The sequence below is a fragment of the Oryx dammah genome, unplaced genomic scaffold (assembly GCF_014754425.2).
Source record: "Oryx dammah isolate SB20612 unplaced genomic scaffold, SCBI_Odam_1.1 HiC_scaffold_28, whole genome shotgun sequence".
NCBI lineage: Eukaryota > Metazoa > Chordata > Mammalia > Artiodactyla > Bovidae > Oryx > Oryx dammah.
In genome coordinates this window covers 65,692,980-65,698,574 of record NW_024070212.1, presented here as the reverse complement: position 1 = coordinate 65,698,574, position 5,595 = coordinate 65,692,980, and positions in this window count along the sequence as shown.

Sequence of the window (5,595 nt, the reverse complement as noted above, 5' to 3'; positions counted from 1 at the left end):
TATGACGACAGAAACAGGTACACATTTTCCCTGCAGGAGAAACCCAGGCCAGAAGAGACCTAAGGGGACAACCATATAAGCTGTCAGTTATCAAGGAAGCTTGATAGGGGGTGATGGGATCAGTAAGATAGCTTCTGCTATAGAGTTCAGCATAATGCAATCTCCTGGTAACAGTTCCCAGTTGCAACTCAAAATGGACAGTTTAAGAGCTCCAAGCTAACTGTTTGCAGATGACATGATCCTCTACATAGAAAACACTAAAGACTCTACCAGAAAATTACTAGAGCTAATTAATGAATATAGTAAAGTTGCAGGATATAAAATCAACACACAGAAATCCCTTGCATTCGTATACACTAATAATGAGAAAGTAGAAGAAGAAATTAAGGAAACAATTCCATTCACCATTGCAACAAAAAGAATAAAATACTTAGGAATATACCTACCTAAAGAAACTAAAGACCTATATACAGAAAACTTTAAAACACTGATGAAAGAAATCAAAGAGGACACTAATAGATGGAGAAATATACATAAAGTATTATACATGAATGGAAATTAACAGATTACAAACACTTCCACCAAAATGAATAAATCTTGCAAACATAACTAAATTTTCCCAAAAAGCAAGACACAAAGTATATACTACATGATTTTATTTATGTAAGTTCCAAAATAGGCAAAACTGGAGTGTTTAGAGATGCATATTTAGGTGATAAACATAAATAAATAACAAAATGATTATCATAAAAGTTAGAATAGCAGTCATCTTTAAAGAGGAGAGAGGGATGACTGGGCAAATTTACTTGAGGGTCTTCTAGGGTTCTGGTGATGTCTGAATTCTTGACCTGGGTAGTATTTGCATGGGCCTATGCTTTATAATAATTTATGGATCCTTCTAGGTAATGCAGTCTTTTCCATATGTGTATATTGGATTATGAAAAGGTTTTTTTTTTAATTACTTGCTAATAATTTATTTAGGATTTTTGTGTCACTATTCAGGGTTTCCAGGTGGTGCTAGTGGTAAAGAACCTGCCTGCCAATGCAGACGTAAGAGACAGTTTTCATCCTTGGGCTGCGGAAGATCCCCTGGAGTAGGAAATGGCAAACCACTCCAGTGTGTCACTATTCAGAAGTGAGATATCTATATATTTCTCTTGCTTTTATTATATTTTGAGATTTGGTATGCTGGCTTCATAAAAGGAACTTAAAGATTTTCCTTTTTGTCTGGCTTTTTAAAGTATTAGAATCACTGTACAATTATCTGTTCTTTTTAATTTATTTTTAAAATTTTGGCTGTGTTGTGTGGCATGCAGAATCTTAGACCCTGACCAGGGATTGAACTCATTCCCCCTGCAGTGGAAGCACAGAGTCTTAACCACTGGACCACCAGGAAAGTCCCTAGCTGTTCTTAAAATACTTAAATGTAAGACCCTGAAACTATAAAACTACTAGAAGAAAACACGTAGAAAAATATTGATATTAGTCTGGGCAATGGGGTATTTTTTTGGAGATGACCCCAGAAGCACAAGCAACAAAAGCAAAAATAGAAGAGATTACATCAAACTGAAAATGCTTCTGCAAAGCAAAGGAAAAACAGAGTGAAGAAGCAATCTACAGAATGGGAGAACATATTTGAAAACCATACATCTGATAAGGGGCTAATATTCAAAATACATGAGGAAGTCAACTCAATAGCAAGAAGACAAATAACTCAATTTAAAAATGAGCGAAGAATCTGAAGAGACATTTCTTTTGAGAAATACAGATATACAAATGGCCAATATGTACATGAAAAGACACTTGATATCTTCATATCTTGACTCATCAAAGAAATGCAAATCCAAATCACAATGAGATGTCACCTCACACCTGTTAGCTGTTATCAAGAAAACAATAGATAACAAGTTTTGGAGAGAATGTGGAGAAAGAGAATTCTTGTGCAATATTGATGAGAATGAAAATCGGTGCAGCCATTATGGAAAAACAGTATGGAGTTCCTCAGAAAATTAGAAATAGAACTACCATATGATCAAGCAATCCTCCTTCTGTATGTATATCCAAAGAGAATAAAGCAGTATCTTAAAGAGATGTTTGTACTCCCATGTTCATTTCAGCAATTTTCACAATAGCCAAAATATGGAGTCATCTTAAGTGTCCATTGACAGACAAATAGATAAAGAAAATTTGATATACACAAACATTCACACACACCATATTACTCAGCCTTAAAAAAGAAGGAAATTCTGCCACTTCAGCAACCTAGATGACACTAAAGGACATTATTCTGAGTGACATAAGCCAGAAAGAAAAAGACAAATACTGTATGATCTCATATATGTGTGTTAGTTGCTCAGTCATGTCCAACTATCTGCAGCTTCACGGACTACAGTCCACCAGGCTCCTTTGTCCATTGTCCATGGGATTTTCCAGGCAAGAATACTGCAATGAATAACCATTCCCTTCTCCAGGGGATATTCCCAATCCAGAGGTAGGACCCAGGTCTCGTTCATTGCAGGCAGATTCTTCATCGTCTGGGCTACCAGGGAAGCCCCACTTGTATGTGGAATCTTGAAAATAAAAGTCAAACTCATGTAGGATGAGAGTAGAATACTGGTTACCAGGGGCTAAGTGGTGGGGAAATGGAGAGATGTTTGTCAAAGGGTACAAACACAGTTATATACAAAGATTGAGTCTAGAACTCTTGTGTACAGCCTGGTGACTATTGTTAATGATACTGTATTAAATACTGGAAATATGCTAAGTAGATTTCAGGTGCTCTCATGACACATACAAAAAATGATAACTATGTGAGGAGACAATAGGTTAATAACCTTGACTGTAGTAATCATTTTACTATGTGTATGTGTATCAAATCATATATACCTTAACTACACACAATTTTTATTTTAAAAGATAATTTAAAAAAAATAGTTACATGTAAATCTCCATGAGTATGGCTAAGGTAGAGGGCTTTTTGTTGGAGGGGGTAAGGAAGCTTTTCTGAAATTGATTGTAGTGATGGATGCCAGCCCTGTGAATACACACTGAGCTGCACACTTTAAATAGGTGAAACTATATCTCAAAATATTGCTAAAAAAAAAATCTAAAGTCCCTTCACTTGCAGTTCCTCTTTGTAAATATCTTCTTGTTTTTACTCTATCAATCTTGATACCACTTTTTTTGTTGCATATACAGTTTGCAACTGTTGTATTCTGCATTGCAAATTGCATCTTTTAATATTTTTTTTCTTTTAATGCTTTTTGGCCTGAGCCAAGTAGGAAATATTGTTACTGAGATCACAGATTCTAAATTGCTTAGGTTTAAATTCATACTTTCACACTTGCAAAGCTAACTGTCCTTGTGTCCCAGTTTCTTCATCCAAAGAAAAAAAAAAAAGGACAAAATGATAGTAACTAACTCATTGGGTTTAAAGCAAATTACATAAGTTAGTTTATGTAAAGCACTTAAGTAAGTAGTAAGTGCTTCGCAGGTGGTGCCATGGCAAAGAATCCACCTGCAATGCAGGGGAGACAGGTTCAATCCCTGGGTTGGGAAGATTCCCTAGGTTGGGAAGACCCCCTGGAGAAGGAAATGGCAGCCCACTCAAGTATTCTTGCCTGGGAAATCCCACGGAGAGAAGAGCCTGGTGGGCTACAGTCAATGGGGTCGCAAAAGAATAGGACACAACTTAGCGACTAAACAACAGTGACAAAAGATGTTGTGAATCTTTTCATTGTCTGTTTGTATGTCTTTTTTTTCAGACATGTCTATTCAGATTCTATGCCGCTTGGCAGGCAGATTCTTTAGAGCCCCCTGGGAAGCAAAAAGTGCTTACTTCACGCTTATTGGCGCATAGTAAGCGTTAGGTTAAAAACTGTCTGCTCTTAAGCTTATTATCATGACTCCCGCTTTTTGTTTACATTTGCTGATATACTTCTGTCCATTCTTTGATTTTATTTTTACTTTTCTGAATCCCTTCATTTTAATTGTATCTTTTATACACTAACTATCACATATGAAATTCACTTTCATTTGGTAGGTAATTTTGACTCAGCTGGCTATGTTTTGTAATAGATCTGTCACTTTATCTTATATTATGAATTCTTCCTTTTTTTTTTTTTTTCAGAAACTGTCACTGTGATCAGTTTTCTTCACTTTGCTTTTTTTGTGAAGTTCTTTCGCATTCTTGATGGAAAATGTATGGTTTTTCTATAGTTATCTTTAATTATAAATTACTCTTAGTCATGTTTATGACTGTTTATCTTTATTATTAATAGTTACAACTGCGAGAGGGGCTTCTCAGGTGGCACTAGTGGTAAAGAACCCCCCTGCCAAAGGAGAAGATATAAGAACTGAGGGTTAGATCCCCGGGTCAGGAAGATCCTCTGGAGGAGGGCATGGCAACCCGTTCCAGTATTCTTGCCTGGAGAATCCCATGGACAGAGGAGCCTCGTGGGCTACAGTCCATGGGGTGGCAAAGAGTTGGACACGACTGAAGCGACTTAGCATGCAGGCACAACAGTGAGCAGGTAACCATTTAGTGTATTTCCTCCTTCTCCTTCCTCTCATCTCCTCTGCATGCTGATTTCAGTCAGAAATATCTTTCTTGGTATTTGCCTTGATACACTTTAGGTTTTTATTTCCTGATTTATCAACTTTAAGTGAAATCCTTTGACTTCAACTTTTGTATGGGACAGTGAACACATTTATTCTTTCTTTCCATTTTTTTTCCTTCTTCCCTCTTAATTTTTCAGTTGTACCAAAACTGCCACTCTAACCATTACTTTTTCTAGTTTTAATATTGACTCTCTTCCAGTTTTTTCCAAACTTCTTGATCAGCTGAATGTTGTTCTTTTATTATTTTCCACAATAAAAGATCAAGAAAATAATCTTCCAGTTTTTGCATCTTTAAAGTTATTGTTTGTAGTCTTTATTCTTGAAGGACAGCCTGCATGAATGTACCATCTTTATCTTAAACTTTCTTTCCTTGAAAATCTTGTCAGTATTTCATCTGGTATTCAGTGTTGCTATATAAAAATATGAGGTCAGCTTGACTTTTTTTCTCTTTATAAACGTGACTTGACCTTTTCACCTGTCTACTCCAAAGATTCTTTATCTTTTAAGCCCAGTAACTTGACTGGAATATGTCTCATTGATCATCCTAGGTCTTTCTTTATTTATATTTTATTGCATTAACTTTTTCATTTCAATTTTCTGTGAATCTACTGTGTTTTCTATAGTATCTGTTCACTCTTGTGCTCTATTTTCCTTTCATTTCTTTTATTTTTGCTATTTTTTTTCTTATACACCTTTACTAAGTTCTGCCAATTGATAACTTATCTCCTGGTATTCCACTGTATTTTTCCTACATTCTTCCATTTTTTAAAATGTTGTTTATTTATTTATTTATTTATGGCTGTGCTGGGTCTTTATTGCTTCATGCACCCTTTCCTCTAGTTGCAGTGAGCAGGGGGCTACCCTTTGTCACAGTGCATGAGCTTCTCATTGCAGTGGCTTCTCTTGTTGCAGAGCACAGGCTCTAGGGCATGTGGGCTTCAGTAGATGTGGTGCATGGGCTCAATAGTTGCAGCT